The following is a 17,781-nucleotide window of genomic DNA, read 5'->3' as shown; positions in this document are numbered from 1 at the left end:
AGTGGTAGTACTATAGGAAATACTTTCCTATATACTTACACATTAATTTGCATTTCCTAAAATTTTATATAATAGTTTTCTTTAGTTGGATTTCTTGCACTCACCATAATGCCATTAAAATTCAACCATGTTATTGTATCTTTCAAAAGTTCATTGCTTATTATTAATGAATGATATTCAATGATATGGCTATACCATAGTTTGTTGATCGATTTTTCTGTCAGTATGCATTCGTGTTGATTTTGGCTATTGCAAGTAAAGCTTCTAGGAACATGTACATACAAGTCTTTGTATGAAGATATGTTTTCTTTTCTCTTGCATAAACATCTAAGAGTGGAATGGTAGATCATATAGTAGGTACATGTTTAACATTTTAAAAACTGCCAAACTATTTTCCTAAGTTGATGCTCCATTTACTTTCTTAACACAACTGTGTGAGAGTTGTAATTCTGCTACATCCTCACCAATACCCAGTATGGTTGTTCATAACTTTCAGCCATTCTAATAGGATGATGGTGGTTTTAATGAAGTTTTAATATTTAGTTCCATAATACCTAAGGGTGTTGAGCATTTTTATATGAATTTATTTGCCATCTCTGTACTTTATTTGGTGAAGTGTTTATTCAAGTGTTTTTTTCCTTGGATTGTCTATTTATTATTGAATTTTGTGAGTTCTTGATACATTCTGGATATAAGTCCTTCATTAGATATATGGTATGCAGATATTTTCTCCAAGTCTGTTTTTTTTTCCCATTCTCATAATAGAATCTTAAGAAGAACAGATATTTTAAATTTTGAAGTTCAATTTATTATTATTTTTTTACTTTAAATTCTGGGATACATGTGCAGATTGTGCAAGTTTGTTACACAGGTATACATGTGCCATTGGTGGTTTGCTGCACCCACCAACTGGTCATCTACATTAGGTATTTCTCCTAATGCTATCCCTCTCCTCGTCCCCCACCTCCCGACAGGCCCCAGTGTGTGATGTTCCCCTCCCTGTACCCATAGGTTCTCATTTTTCAACTCCCACTTATGAGTGAGAACATGTAGTGATTGGCTTTCTGCTCTTGTGTTAGTTTGCTGAGAATGGTGGTTTCCAGCTTCATCAATGTCCCTGCAAAGGACATGAACTCATTTTTTAAGGTACATAGTATTCCATGGTGTATGTGTGTCACATTTTCTTTATCCAGTCTATCATTGATGGGCATTTGGGTTGGTTTCAAGTCTTTGCTATTGTGAATAGTGCCACTATAAATATACGTGTGCACGTGTCTATATAGTAGGATGATTTCTAATCCTTTGGGTATATACCCAGAAATGGGATTGTTGGGTCAAATGGTGTTTCTAGTTCTAGATCCTTGAGGAATCACCACAGTGGTTGAACTAATTTACACTCCCACCAATAGTGTAAAAGCATTTCTATTTCTCCACATCCTCTCCAGCATCTGTCGTTTCCTGACTTTAACGATTGCCATTCTAACTGGCGTGAGAAAGTATCTCATTGCAGTTTTGATTTGCCTTTCTCTAATGACCACTGATGATGAGCTTTTCTTCATATGTTTATTGGCCACAGAAATATCTTTTTTTGAAATGTCTTTTTTTGGTACCAGGACTATGTTGTTTTGGTTACTGTAGCCTTGTAATATAGTTTGAAGTCAGGTAGTGTGATGCCTCCAGCTTTGTTCTTTTTGTTTAGTATTGTCTTGGCTATACAGGCTCTTTTTGGTTTCATAGGAAATTTAAAGTCATTTTTTTTTTCTAATTCTGTGAAGAAAGTCAGTGGTAGCTTTATGGGAATAGCATCGAATCCGTAAATTACTTTGGGCAGTATGACCATTTTCACAATATTGATTCTTCCTATCTATGAGCATGGAATGAATGTTTTTCCATTGGTTTGTGTCCTCTCATTTCCTTGAGCAATGGTTTGTAGTTATCCTTGAAAAGGTCCTTCACATCCCTTGTAAGTTGCATTCCTAGGTATTTTATTCTCTTTGCAGAAATTGTGAATGAAGTTCACTCATGATTTGGCTCTCTGTTTTTCTATTATTTGTGTATAGGAATGCTTGTGATTTTTGCACATTGATTTTGTACCCTGAGACTTTGCTGAAGTTGCTTTCAGCTTAAGGAGTTTTGGCCTGAGACAATGGGGTTTTCTAAATATACAATCATGTCATCTGCAAACAGAGATAATTTGAAAAGAGATAAAGCTTCCTCTTTTCCTATTTGAATACCCTTTATTTCTTTCTCTTGCCTCATTGCCCTGGCCAGAACTTCCAATACTATGTTGAGTAGGGGTGGTGAGAGAGGGCATCCTTGTCTTGTGCCAGTTTTCAAAGGGAATGCTTCCAGCTTATGCCCATTCAGTATATTTGCTGTGGGTTTGTCATAAATAGCTCTTATTATTTTGAGATATGTTCCATCAGTACATAGTTTATTGAGTGTTTTAGCATGAAGGGGTGTTGAATTTTATTGAAGGCTTTTCTGCATCTATTGAGATAATCATGTGGTGTTTGTCATTGGTTCTGTTTTAGTGATGAATTACATTTATTGATTGGCATATTCTGAACCAGCCTTGCATCCCAGTGATGAAGCCGACTTGATCGTGGTGGATAAGTTTTTTAATGTGCTGCTGGATTTGGTTTGCCAGTATTTTATTGGGGACTTTTGTATTGATGTTCTTCAGGATAATTGGCCTGAAGTTTTCTTTTTTTGTTGTGTCTCTGCCAGATTTTGATATCAGGATGATGCTGGCCTCATAAAATGAGTTAGGGAGGAGTCACTCTTTTTCTATTGTTTGGAATATTTCAGAAGGAATGGTACCAGCTCCTCTTTGTACCTCTGGTAAAATTTGGCTGTGAATTCATCTTGTCCTGGATTTTTTTTTTCCTTTCGGTTGGTATGCTATTAATTACTGCCTCAATTTTAGAACTTGTTATTGGTATATTCAGGAATTTGACTTCTTCTTGGTTTAGTCTTGGGAGGGTGTATGCATCCAGGGATTTATCCATTTTTTTCTAGATTTTCTAGTTTATTTGTGTAGAGGTGATTATAGTATTCTCTGATGGTAGTTTGTACTTCTTTGGGATCAGTGGTGATCTCCCCTTTATCATTTTTATGGTGTCTATTTGATTCTTCTCTCTTTTCTTCTTTAATAGTCTGGCTAGCTGTCTATCTATTTTGTTAATCTTTTGAAAAAACCAGCTCCTGGACCAATTGAGTTTTTGAAGGCTTTTTCATGTCTACATCTCCTTCAGTTCAGCTCTGACCTTAGTTATTTTTTGTCTTCTACTAGCTTTTTAATTTGTTTGCTCTTGCTTCTCTAGTTCTTTTAATTGTAATGTTAGGGTGTCGATTTTCATCTTTCCCGCTTTCTCCTGTCAGTATTTAGTGCTATAAATTTCCCTCTAAACACTGCTTTAGCTGTGTCCAAGAGATTGTGTACATTGTGTTTTTCTTCTCATTGGTTGTAAATAACTTTTTATTTCTGCCTCAGTTTTGTTATTTATCCAGCAGTTATTCAGGAGCAGGTTGTTTAGTTTCCATGTGGTTGTGTGGTTTTGAGTGAGTTTCTTAATCCTAAGTTCTAATTTGATTGCACTGTGGTCTGAGAGACTGTTTGTTATGATTTCCATTCCTTTACATTTGCTGAGGAGTGTTTTACTTCCAGTTATGTGGTCAGTTTTAGAATAAGTGCAATGTGGTGCTGAGAAGAATGTATGTTTTGTTGATTTGGGGTCAAGAGTTCTGTAGATGCCAACTAGGTCTGCTTGGTCCAGAGCTGAGTTAAAGTCCTGGATATCTTTGTTAATTTTCTGTCTCATTGATCTGTCTAATACTGACAGTGGGGTGTTAAAGTCTCCCACTAATATTGTGTGAGAGTCTAAGTCTTTTTGTAGGTCTCTAAGAACTTCCTTTATAAATCTGGGTGATCCTGTATTGGGTGCATATATATTTAGGATAGTTAGCTCTTCTTATTGTATTGATCCCTTTACCATTATGTAATGCCCTTCTTTTTTCTCTTTTGATCTTTGTTGTTTTAAAATCTGTTTTATCAGAGACTAGGATTGCAACCCCCTCCTTTTTTTTTGCTTTCCATTTGCTTGGAAAATCTTTCTCCATCCCTTTATTTTGAGCCTGTGTGTGTCTTTGCACCTGAGATGGGTCTCCTGAATACAGCACACCGATGGGTCTTGACTCTTTTTTCCAATTTGCCAGTCTGTGCCTTTTAACTGGGGCATTTAGCCCATTTACATTTAAGGTTAACATTGTTATGTGTGAATTTGATCCTGTCAAAAAGATGCTAGCTGGTTATTTTGCCCATTAGTTGATGCAGTTTTTTCATGTGTTGATGGTCTTTACATTTTGATATGCTTTTGCAGTGGCTAGTACTGGTTTTTCCCTTCCATATTTAGTGCTTCCTTCAGGAGCTCTTGTAAGGCAGGCCTGGTGGTGACAAAATCCTGCAACATTTGCTTGTCTGTAAAGGATTTTATTTCTCCTTCACTTATGAAGCTTAGTTTGGCTAGATATGAAATTCTGGGTTGAAAATTCTTTTCTTTAAGAATGTTGAATACTGGTCCCCACTCTCTTGTGCCTTGTAGGGTTTCTACAGAGAGATCTGCTGTTAGTCTGATGGGTTTGCCTTTGTGGGTAACCCGACCTTTCTCTCTGGCTGCCCTTAACATTTTTTCCTTCATTCCAACTTTGGTGAATCTGACAATTTTGTGTCTTGGGGTTGCTCTTCTCAAGGAGTATCTTTGTGTTGTTCTCTATATTTCCTGAATTTGAATGTTGGCCTGTCTTGCTAGGTTGGGGAAGTTCTCCTGGATAGTATCTTCAAGTGTGTTTTCCAACTTGTTTCCATTCTCCCCATCACTTTCAGGTACACCAATCAAATGTAAGTTTGGTCTTTTCACATAGTCCTATATTTCTTGGAGACTTTGTTCATTCTTTTTCATTCTTTTTTTCTCTTATGTTGTTTTCATGCTTTATTTCATTAAGTTGGTCTTCGATCTCTGATATCCTTTCTTCTGCTTCATCAATTCGACTATTTATACTTGTGTATGCTTCACAAAGTTCTTGTGCTGTGTTTTTCAGCTCCATCAGGTCATTTATGTTCTTCTCTAAACTGGTTATTCTAGTTAGCAATTCATCTAACCTTTTTCAAGGTTCTTAGCTTCCTTGTATTGGGTTAGAATATGCTCCTTTAACTCAAAGGAGTTTGTTATTGCCAACCTTCTGAAGCCTGCTTCTGTCAATTCGTCAACTCATTCTCTGTCCAATTTTGTTCCCTTGCTGGCATGGAATTGTGATCCTTTGGAGGAGAAGAGGCATTCTGGTTTTTGGAATTTTGAGCCTTTTGCACCTGTTTTTCTTCATCTTCATGGATTTATCTACCTTTTGTCTTTGCTGTTAGTGACCTTCGGATGGGGTTTTATTTATTATAAGCAGCAAAATTAAAACAGGCCACACCTTTGACACTTGGCTTGGAAATATTTTCAGCTAAATACCCAATTTATTGCTTTCCAATTTTGCTAACTTTTCTGCCATCATATAACAAAGATTGCCTTTCCTTTTCTTATCCCAATAATAATTAGCAGTCCAGGTCAATGTATTTCTCAGAACAGAAAGACCCTAACAACAGGCCAATATTTAGGTGGCCAAAAATGAGCTAGTGGCTACTTAAGTGTACTAAGGAATAAGGCTGGAAAGACTGGAACAATTATCTTTTCACATCAAGCTCTCTGTCATGAATGGGGGATGGGAGAAGTAGGAAGGAGATATCTATTTCAGCAAAAACATTTATGTTGTTGTCATCAGTGCATTACAGAGAACTTATCTTAGAAGAAATCAATGAGAGAGGGCTGGGGAGTAGCCTAAGGGCCTTCAAACATCTTTTGGTATTGTAATGAGATGAGTGAATCTCAGTTTGTAACTTAAATAAAAATTTTTCTGTTGAAAATGTGAACAATACTTTTCAGACTTCCTTTTCTGTTATGAGACAACAGAGGGTATTGATTAGTCCCAAACATTTTTCTTCATAAAATTCTTTTCTTTGTATTTTCCCTCTTCAGCCTCCTGACCTTGTTGTTGGCCTCCCAAAGTACTGCCATTACAGGAGTGAGCCACTGCGCCCAGCCATTTATTTTCTTTTACTTGGCATCTTCTCTCCCACTAGATTATAAACTCCATTCAGATGTCGGCCAAAAAGGAAGAGGCTGAGGCACAAAATATAATTTAAAGAGTTTACTTGGCCAGGCATGGTGGCTCATGCCTGTAATCCCAGTACTTTGAAAGGCTGAGGCAGGTGGATCCCCTGAGGTCAGGGGTTCGAGATCAGCCTGGCCAACATGGTGAAACCTTTTCTCTGCTAAAAATACAAAATTAGCCAGGTGCAGTGGCACATGCCTGTAATCCTAGCTACTTGGGAGGCTGAGGCAGGTGAATCACCTGAACCTGGGAGGCGGAGGTTGCAGTGAGCTGAGACTGCACCACTGCACTACAGCCTGGGCAACAAGAGCAAAACTCCACCCCCCCCCCCCAAAAAAAAAAAAAAAAAAAGAGTTTACTTGAGTCAAAGTGAGAACAGCTTCCCAGAAGACTCAGACCCAAGTAACCTTGGATATAAGCTCCCTTTGGGTTTTGTTACAAGCAGGCTTTTAATGGCAAAAATGGGGGTCAAGGAGTGGGCTGAAATAAAGTGATTTGTCAGGAATTCTCAGTGGTTTAAATAAATAACACTGATTAGTGATTGGCTGTACATCATTTTACAGGGTGTGGGCTATGTGTCAGGTGCAGCATTATTAGGTTAATTTCTAAGCATTTGTGGCAATAGCAAGTAGATTCAATAGATGAATGCATAGCTCAAAGAGAGGAGTAGGACGTGATTGCTGCCTCATTTGAATGCCTGTCTAAGCCTGATAATTTGAAAGGCTTTCCATTCAGATAAAAGCATTTTTCTTTCTTCACGGGCAAGTATAAAGCAATGTCCACTTTATACACCACTGAGTCTCCAGTGCATGAACAATAACTACTACATTGAAAGTACTTAATAAATATTTACTAAGTAAATACTGAATTGACTACCACTATCTTTTATTATTCTAAGATGTGATCCAAAATGAATGCCTCAGTTTTAAGCCTCCTAAAAATGTTAGTGTATTTATCTGTTAACAGCATAGCATACCTATTAAAATGCTTACTGGAATGCTAATGAAGTTTTTGCAGCCTAAAAGGATAAGGCCTAGGTTTTGAATGCAAAGATGGATTGGAGTGTTACAGACTCCAGCAGCTATACCACCTGTCCCATCCAGCATTACCACCCTGGGTTGTGACCACATATGATCAGATAGCGAAGGGTAAAAGTAGCTTTCCAACAACTTCCAATACATTCTTTTACCTTTTTGTACTTTCTCCACGCATTTTCTCATAAAATGCTTGTGTAGTGAGAAGCAGTTAATAATTTGATTTTTTTTTAGTGTTCTCTTACTGCATGCTTAGCTCAGTTGTAATAATTAGCTTCAGAAATCCAAGAAATTTGTGATACTTTCTACTCAGCTATGAAATATAGGATTATATATTGTGTCTATTAGTTATCTTCTAATTGTCATTTGAAATAGCATCTCAAAGTTGGGGTAGCAGGGTTGAAATTTCCGGTCTGCCATTGCACTGGTGACTCAACCTTCCATCTGCAGCTTCCATTTTTTGGTTGCTAGACAACTACTATGTCTAGCTACACTGTGACAGCAACAAGAAAATTAATAATATTGACCATTTTGCTCCTAGCCTAATGGTTTGTTTAATTAATTGGTTGCCAGTCACAGTAAATACTACTTTGATGTCCTAAGATATCTACATATGTCTATTAGACAGCAATATCTAATAGACCCAGAATCCAATAATTAAATGGGATCTATTTAAGATCAGCCCAAACTACAATGACAGCATCATAACTTTAATGTGAAGACACATAATTTAATAAGTTATTATATGTTGGGGAATGGTTCAGAACTTGAAATTAGAATGACCTCAGGAAATCTCAGAATTAGATTACTCCAGCTAAAATGTATGGAAGAGTTTTTTCATTTTCTTCTAAGAAGCCAGTGACATGATGAATATTTCTGGATTCCAAGGCCTCCCCCTGACCAATAAAGGCCAAAAGGCAGAGAAATAGATTAAGTCACTCTCCAGCCTTCTTGAGAAATCAGAAGAGGTTGTTGGCATTGGACCACAAGTGGAAGAAAACCAATATGAAGCTTGCATGACATCAGGACCCATATTTGGGAAAATCAGCAACCATGGCTAAGAGTGAAATAGACATAAGGAGAAAAGTTACTAGCAAAAAGACATCTTTCACAGGGAGGATCAAAATGAATGATATAGTGGAATTCCATGCTTATGAGCAGGTCAGGCACTGAATGAGGTCTCATGTGGGTGAAGTGAGTGTTTTACAAGCTTATGCCCCCCAGAAGTTTCCAGTGGCTATTTTCAAACTCCATGCCTAATGTTCAATATATATATAATGTGATATTTCTGTTAGTAAACGAACTGGGGTCCACTTGCCTGGCACAGTAAGGCAAACATCCACACTGAGGTTTGCAGCAGGAGAAAGATGGATGTTTATTTGCAAGGTATCAAGTAAGGAGAATTAGGCAGCTCAGCCTTAAGACCCAACTTCTCCAAAGGCTTACAGGTAAGAGTTTTTAAAGGCAGGGAGGCAGGGATTACAGGCAGTCAGAAATCAATACATGGAGATTGTACATTGGTTTGACCAAAAAGGAAGGACATCTTGAAGCAGGGCACATAGGTCATAGGAGCATTCAAAGATTTTCTTATTCATAATTGGTTATGGAGGTGAAGCTTTGTCTAAAAATTAGGGGTCAGTAGAAAGGAATGTTAGCTCTGGCCCATGGGTATGACTTCCTCCATGAAGAAATTTAGAATAAAAAATGGTCAGAGTTCAGTCTTCAGTTGCCCTGATCTGAGGTCTGTGTGCCAGTGGATCCATTTGGTGGAGATCTGGGTTTCTGAAAAGCAACTCAGCAGTACATGTTAAAATGTTATCTTTTGCTTCTATAGGGAATCAACCAATCTAACCTCCCCAGCTATTGTTTTAAAGTATTATTATCTTTTGCTTATTAAGTTGCTCATTTATTTCTCAGGCATCGCTGGGTGCCTGGAATTTTCCTTGAAGGAACTAAAGATTTTCCTTTTTTCCATGATTGGAGGGCCCAGAGGACCCTAAAGGGGGGTCCCTGCTCCATCTAGTTTTCTGTTATTTAAATTGTGCTTGTCCAATATTTTAAATAATTTTTGAAATATTGGAAAAGTAGATTGTGGTACCTGGCAATGTTTAATAAAAATCAGCTGTGTTTTCTTCATCCTCTTATTTCCTAGGGTAACATTCGGTTTATCCACTTTTTAATGTAGTACATTAATGTAGCACAATTCTGTCCATACCCAAGTCCCTGGGCCATCCCTCTTTCCATGGAGAAAATCTGTTCCCTAACCATTGAGTTATATTTCTTCCAACAAGTGACATTTAGAGTTACTTTTTATGTTCATTCTTAGGATAAAGAACACCATATATTAGGCTAGTAATATAAATGTTTGGGTTGCCTATTCTAGACACCCTTTATGAAGCCACTGGGTTCATCCCAATGGGATGTGAGTATTGACTGCTAATGGCTCCCAGATGTTCCCTTCCACTGAGAATTACTTTAGGCCAAGCCGACTTCACTCTGGAAATGGCTGGAAGTTATGTCTTCTCCTCAGAAGTAGCTCATGGCCAATGACTAATATATGATCGAACTCCTGAGTTGTTAAAAGAAGAGAAGGCTGAGAAGGAGGATACAGAAAATAGCAAAATGGCTGTTTCTTCCCCAGGAGCCATCCGTTATAGCTTAGCCAAATGGCCCACCTTTGATCATTCTTCTGCCCAACGGAATGAAGAGTAACATCTACATCAACCTCCACCTCCACAATGGGCAAGGCAATGGGCTAAGCAGGAGACATAGAATCTAAAAGCTGAGAAACCCTGGAAAAACCCTGGAAAGGGTAAGAAAAGTAATTTCTGGGGTCGGGGGAACAACTGGCAAAAAGAATTATGGAGACTGTATTGGAGCACACAATCCTCCTTGGGAAGTCCAAGGTTAGAGATTCAATACTTAAAAATGCATCTGGAACCATTGCAGAAACAGAACTAAAATTAGCTGCAATTGATAATAAGAACAGTTACATAAAAATAACAATAATAAAAATTAACAATAGCTACTGTTGATTGAGCACCTGCCAAATGTGAGGTTCAGTGCCAGATTATTTACATTTATTCATCATTATCCCTGCAACAAATATGGAAGGCTGGACTGAGCCAATGCCTGTCTCTTTTCACAAGGCCAGCTTGCCTCATATTCCATGACAAACACACGCAGGAAAGAATAGAGTGGAATGGGCAGAACAAAAAGAAATGGAACCTAGAGTATCATTTCCTCCTCCTTAGTGCACATGCCTGGCATGTGCAGCCAATAATTAGTCACTCAATACATAGTTGAAAAGGAAATGAGCAACTAGAAGTTTAGATAACAAACTTTAATAATGGCTAATTTTGGGTGGTGGGGCCGGGAGCTACATTTTCCTTTGTGTTTTCCCCAAGCTTTCTGCATTACATTTATACTTTTGTAAATTGTAAAACTCTGAGCATATATAACTATATGCCAATATTTAAATATTTTGAAAATTATCATCAATTTAATTCCTAAATGAAGAGGTTTTGTTTGTTTGTTCGTTTCTTGTATACATAAGGCCTTGCTGTATATCACTTAGGCCTTAACTTTTTTGTACACACAGATTCTGGGTTGCATAAATGCCTCTTAAAACATGTTTTTGGCACCAACTACAGCAGGGTGCCATTGTGAAAACCACTCTGAATCCCAAATTGAGGGCTGCTGCAGCTTTTTCCAGGGAAAGAGGACTGCTGTTTAGGGCACCTCGTCTCCTGATCTCTTGAAAAGGGGCCTCTATTTTAGTTTATGGACACACAGATGTCTTTAAAAGAGAAAGAGTCCTAAACATCTCTTTTAAATCACTGACCGTGTTGCTTAATAGCCAGCAACGAACAAAGGAATTCCCAGCAAATGTGATGGTAGTCACATCCCAAAATTAGAAAGCTAAGACATCTACTTAGATTAAAATATGCCTGGGTGTCAGCCCTGCTTTTTGGGGTAGTAATATATTTTCTGTCCTCATGACTCAGCCTGTAATAGCCAGTAATGAAGTAAACAATTCCCAGCAAATGTGATGGCAGTCAGATTGAAAAATTAGTAAGCTAAGACATCTACTTGGTTTATAATATGCCTGAGTGTCATAGCTCAGTTTTCTGGAATCACTCCCTAAAATTCTACCCTTACGTTGGATAAATGAAAATGCTCTGGAATGTCACTTTTTATTCCCCAGCAAACCACTCTCTGACAAGCAATTGGTCCTCTGCCAGGTGACCTTGACCCAGAAGCTGAACCATGCTTCCACTGTTCGTAGATGAAGAAACTGAGGCTTAGAGAACTTCTGCCAGGGAGCATAGCTCATTGAAAGCAAGTCTGAAATAAGTGACCAGGTTTCATGATTGTCTTCTCCTATTTCTGTGGTAGCCATGGAAGAGGAGTTGTTCCTGGCTCTTCTGGAAACTTCTGAGTCCCGAAATCACTCCACACTCTTCTCTCATTGGATCCTCTTCATCCACACACCAACACCTGCCTCCTTGAAGCATTCAACCTATGGCCCACCTTTCCTGGTAGCTGCCCTCCCTCCTCAGTCCTCAGCTGATGTCTCTCCTGCCTGCTCGTAGGGGTTGGAGGTACTCCCTCCTGTACCCCACAGAGCTCCAGGAACAGCCCAGCCCTTTGAAGACCACTTTTCTCTGATCCTCCGTCCTGCAGGTAGTGTCTTTGTTGAAGCCTCCTCCTTTCAGGGTGAATGCTTTTGACAGCTGTAGTTTAATGAATCTCAAACCAGGCTCTGGACGAGTTGCTTCAGTCAGGAGCTTAGAAACAACACATCTAACACTTGCTGCTTGCCATGTTCTCAGCCATCCCCTTTTGACAAGATAACATTTTTGTTTACATTTTTTGCCATCATTATAGTTGTGGGATCCTGCCCTCTTAGGCTTTTTTTTTTTTTTTTTTTTTTTTGAGATGGAGTCTGGCTCTGTTGCCTAGGCTGGAGTGCTATGGCATGATCTCGGCTCACTACAACCTCTGCCTCCTGGGTTCAAGGGATTCTCCCGCCTCAGCCTCCCAAGTAGCTGGGAATACAGAAGCCAGCCAGCATGCCCAGCTAATTTTTGTACTTTTAGTAGAGACAGGGCTTCGCCATGTTGGTCAGGCTGGTCTCGATCTCCTGACCTCAGGTGATCCGCCTGCCTTGGCCTTCCAAAATGCTGGGATTACAGGTGTAAGCCACCATGCTCAGCCCCCTTAGGTCTCTTTTGAGATCCTATCTGTATGATATGCCAGCCCCCTTTTCCTCTAAGCTTGGGGCCCTCACTTGCTGGGCCTCCTAGAGAAGGGATTCCTGCCTCTGACCTGACCCTGTCACTTTCTGGTCTGTATTAGGTTGAAGCACATTATTCACATTTCTTTTTACCTATAATAACATCAATTTCATTTGGTTTTACCTAATACAGCGAAGTCCTACATGAATACCAAGACATCAGACATTGTAGAATTGTAATGATGAAATTTGAAAGGAAGTTTGATATCTTCCAGATAGTATACATTCCTTTTTAGAGGTCTTGATTTTCTAGCCACATACATACCATATATAGTCATATATCCTCATGTATATATGAGTGTGTGTGTGTAAACATGTTTGTCTTTATACTTGTCTTATTTTATTTTCACTGACTACCCTTTAAAATGGAAACAGCTCTAAAGATGAAGCCAAGGCGCTAGGTCCTGTACTCTCAGCAGACACAGAGGGCTCTCATTCACAGCTGTGCTCTCCATGGTTAGATTCCAGCAAGGACCACAGTCTTCTGTGTCCTGAAGTGGGCCCAGCAACGTCATTCTGTAGTAGGCCTGGTTCCCTGCCAAGGTCGTAGCCAAGCTCTGGAATAGAGGAGCCACCACTTCTGTCTGCTTAGGAGGAAGGTTTGGTTCAGTCACCACAGGACGTCTCAAAAGTGGGGCTGGAGCAATTTGCAATTAGACATTCTCATTTGCATTTTTCTTACTAACAGCTATTTAGAGAGGGACTTTAGATATGCGGGTTGATGATTCTGGGAACAGGAACTGCTTCTATCTACAGACCTGCAGGCAGAAGAGATTTCAGCAGAGCTATCATTTTAATATTTAAGGGAAAACACTCAAAAAGCAGATATTTCATCTGTTTTTTGTGATAGTAATGTATTTTCTGTCCTCATGACTCTTTACCGTAGCAGATATTGGATTTCTCTACATGTTTTCTGGGTGATTTTAGATGAAGCATTCAACCTCTCTAAGTCTCAGTTTTCTCATCTATAAAATTAAATATGTTCCTCTTAAGCTGGTTGTGCAGACTATGTGAGATAATGTTTACATTCTAGTGCATTGGGCAAGCAGCACACAAATGATCATACTAGTAAGTGTTTTGTTGTCATTGTGACAAATGATGTAAAGAAAAAACTCAGGGCACTATGAGAGTGACTAATGGGGACCTGATTTGTTCTGGGGTACCCGAGGAAGCTCTACATCTTAGAAGAGATGCATTAAAGCATGATCCCGTGACTAGCTTGGGCAACGTTGTAAGACTGTTTCTATAAAAAATGAAAACAATTTTTTAAAAAAAGAAAAAAAAGGAAGGATGTTATATCCTGTTCAGAAAAAAACAAGGGCCTTGAAATCATTGCAAAAGTTTAGAATCTTCCTTTTCCTTTTGGTAAAGGAAGTGGATAAAAACCTATGGTTATTAATAGATGCTTCTTATTCTCTGTTAGTGTTTCTAAATGCACTTGACTAAACAAAATTTAAAAATTGAGTAAATTAGTGGGAGGCTTCTACTTCTAGTGCAGGATTCTTAACAATGGTGCTATTGACATTTTGGGCCAGATAATTCTTTGTTGTGAGGGACTTTCCTATACAATGTAGAATGTTTAGCAGCATCCCTGGCCTCTACCCACTCCCAGTCATGACAACAAAAAATATCTCCAGACATTGCTAAATATCCCCTTATGGGCAAAATCCCCCCAGTTGAGAATCACTGTTCTAGTAAATTCATCATTGACTCACATAGCTCCTGGGGTACAGAAATCAGTAATAAGTACCCTATCTATGTTTGAAGGCAGGAGAGAATGTTTAAAAACAAACAGGCAAAAACTAAAACAAAGTCAGCTGCATTTTGGTCAAAGTCTGGGGTAGGTCATTTGGCATGATAAATTCTACCTGATATCTGACTGTGCTGAGTCATTCTATTGTCAACTTCATTGAGCTGGAACTAGGTTTCCCAGAATCCCTGCCCCTGAGTGGCTCCAGAGTGGGCTGATCAAAAGAGAAATCTGAACAAAATTTTGGAGACAGAAATAAAGCAACAGTCATTATTCCTCAAGGGACTTTGGGATCTGATAGAGAGATGGGCAGATGCAGAGGTATGCAGCCAGCTCCAGCTTGTCCTCATTCTCCTTCTCTCCTTGTCCAGCTCTTCCCAACAGCTGGTCCTGCTGACCAACTGCAAGCCCAGCTCACCAACTTGACTGTGGAAGCACAGAGGTGGCAGACTCACAGAGGCAACAACTTTCTCTCCATGACACTTCTACTTTGGTAACTGGACATGCTTATCAAGTTTCCCTGCAAGCTTTGACTTGTCTACTGAATAGTGCTTCAGGAGGTCTGGTTGGGACTTATTCTCTGACCCCATGGCTTTAGTTCTTTACTTCTTCCAGAATTTTATTTTCCCAGCAACCCCTTTAATTGGTTAATATGCAATTTTTATAATAAATTCCATCCTTTATTCTAACGCATTCATTGTCACAGAGTGACTGGACTTTGCTAACATCACTCTATGTTTTCTTAGCTTCCCCAGAACCAGAATTTCAGAAGCCACTGCTATCTAAGCCAATTTTTTTTTTCATAGCCATCCCAAGGGAAGACACTTGGGACATGAATCATCACTCAGAACTGAGGCTGAGAGGCAGGGCAAGCAGTCAACTTCCTTCCTAATTCAATAGGTGCTAATCCATTTATCTCTACTATAAGGACATGCCTGTTTCAAGAGCTCAATTTGTTTTGCCTGTACTAGAGGATTGTGAACAAGAAGAAAATGAACACTTTCTAAGGCTGAAAGAGTAAAGCTTTCCCATGAGTAGCCCCAGGCTTAGGACTTAAGCTACCGTGGGTAAGTTCAGCAGAGCAGGACCCACCAAGCCCCAAGTAAAGGTGAGTAATCACATGGCAACCTTGGGTTTCCCTGTGTCTTAGATCAGATACTCCAGAAACAAACCCAGAGAAGTTGAATAGAAGCAAGCTGTCCACCTGAGAGATGTTGGAAGGCAACACTGAGATAGAAGTGGGGAAGTGAGGCAGGACAGGGCCGGCAGGCAATGAAGGGTTTGTCATTAAGTAAGTGACTGCTGTGGGTAACTGGACCTCAATTCCACCAGGGCACTCTCAGACTAGTGTGGAAGGCACTGCATGATCCCACCTGGGCTCAGTGACTCCTGGGAAGGAAGGGTGCTATATGAATTCTTGTCATACGCTTCTAACCTGCTCCACACACGGGCAGAAGACCTCAGCTTCCAGAGATGCAGATGCTGGCAGCTGAAGGTTGACCAGCCTGCATTAAAATGGTGGGGCCCTAGGGAATATTTAGAGAGGCACTAACAGCATCTGGTACTCTCTGCGACTCCAGGTTTTGTGCATATGGCTCAATGCTCAAACAGAAACCAGATCTTAGAAAAAGAAAAGCCTGGGAAAATTTTTAAAAGTCTGTGCCTTGTGTTTTGTCCCTAGTCTCTCAGAAAGTGGTTGAGGAGTCGTTGAATCTTAAATCCTGCAGACTAGAATATTTCTCACTCATTTTCCTCTGGGTAATTTAGAACAATGTGAGGTATATTGTATTTATTTGCTCAGTTCATTTATTTCCTATTCTTCCTGGCTTTGCATCACCTTCATACTTGATGGTCATTCCTGATTCCTCTTCTCTTGATCACACATGTACCATTGGACCAGAGGGAAGAGGTTGGAAGTTGTTACCAGAGACTTCACAAGGTGAAATTTGATCAGCAGTGCCCTTTGGGTATGAATTTTAGCCTATTAGGCAAAATTATCCCACAAATACAAATTTGTATTTGGACATAAGTGAACATCTTAGAAAAATGGCCCTCCAGTTGCAGGTGCATTCTGTTCTTTGTCTTTTTCCTGGATCCTTAAAAATGTCCCTATGCCAGAGAGCAAGGCTGGGCACCCAGGAAAGTTCAAGACCCTAGGTCCTCCTTCATGAAAGACTTCCGCAGAGCCAGCCTTCAGGACCCAGAGTTGGAGTACCAAGTCCCCTGGACCCTGCCCTGGCCCATCTCATCTCCTTAACATGAAAGGCCCTACACAGCAAAAGGTATGACTGCCGGAGAGGAATGTGCAATGATATTCTTATCATCTCTCCATTCCTTCTACCAAATAGCCAAGTCACATTATAGGGAAGGGAATTAGAAGGTCATTTTTCCTAGATACCAAGGAAGACAAGGGTGGGGAGGTATGGGAAAAGAAAAAGAGAAGAAAAAGGGAAAAAAAGATGGAGAGATGGGTTAGAGTGTTTTTGGCTGCCCAGGCCTGTGAATCGGGGTTATCTGAATTTAGAGAAGACATCCCTGAAGCCTAGAGAGGTTAGGTGACTTCCCTAAGAGGTTAATATTTCCTAAGGTGACTAATCTTGTCAGTGGCAAAGCTCAAATTCAAATTCAGGTCTTACTTATTCCGAAACCAATACTTTTGTTCTACTTTGCAACTCAACACAAGTTTAATACTTAGCAGGCATCTGGGTGGGGTGCAGCTTCCTGCAGAGGTGAGGAGAACCCAATAAATGCAGCTTAACAAGGGACACTGATCACCTATTCGTCAACACAATTAATGATAACTAAATAATAAATAACATTTGGGAAATTACTATATACACACTAAGCATGCCACTTAATCTTTGAAATAATCGTTCTCAATCCTGGTAGCACATTAGAATTACTCGAGGAGCTTTTAAACATAAGCTTGGCCTGTTATGTTTAAAAGTTCTCCACCTTCCCCACCCTGGATCAATTATGTTAGAGTGGAGTTGGAATACAACGATATCAAGATATTTTAAAATCTCCCCAGGCGATTGTAATGAACAGCCAGGGTTAAGAACAATTGCTTAGAACAATTTAGCATGCATAGAATGCCCTGGAGTGTTTCTGGGATTTGGATTTCTGTGCTTCACTTTCAGAATTTACGATTCTGTAGATCCGGAGTGGGGACCACAATTTTGCATTTTTTTTTTTAATACTTTAAGTTCTAGGGTACATGTGCACAACATGCAGACATACAAAACAGCATGGTACTGGTACCAAAACAGAGGTATAGACCAATGGAACAGAACAGAGGCCTCAGAAATAATACCACACATCTACAGCCATCTGATCTTTGACAAACCTGACAAAAACAAGAAATGGGGAAAGGATTCCCTATTTAATAAATGGTGCTGGGAAAATTGGTTAGCCATAAGTAGAAAGCTGAAACTGGATCCTTTCCTTACTCCTTATACGAAAATTAATTCAAGATGGATTAGAGA

General features: G+C 39.5%; 1 long non-coding RNA gene across 2 annotated transcripts in view; it reads left to right on the top strand.

Annotated features, from left to right (window-relative positions):
- The window catches only part of LOC116273788, a 50,343-nt gene extending 32,816 nt beyond the window's left edge, over nucleotides 1-17,527 (top strand). For both annotated transcript variants that reach the window (XR_004182189.1, XR_004182190.1), the window contains exon 4: nucleotides 14,668-17,527. This is a non-coding gene — a long non-coding RNA (uncharacterized LOC116273788). The remainder of the gene's footprint in view (nucleotides 1-14,667) is intronic.
- Nucleotides 17,528-17,781: the final 254 nt, after the last annotated feature.

The sequence above is a fragment of the Papio anubis genome, chromosome 2, assembly GCF_008728515.1.
Source record: "Papio anubis isolate 15944 chromosome 2, Panubis1.0, whole genome shotgun sequence".
In the NCBI taxonomy this organism is placed as follows: domain Eukaryota; kingdom Metazoa; phylum Chordata; class Mammalia; order Primates; family Cercopithecidae; genus Papio; species Papio anubis.
Note: the sequence above shows the minus strand (reverse complement) of the source record. Positions and strands in the feature narration are given on the sequence as shown.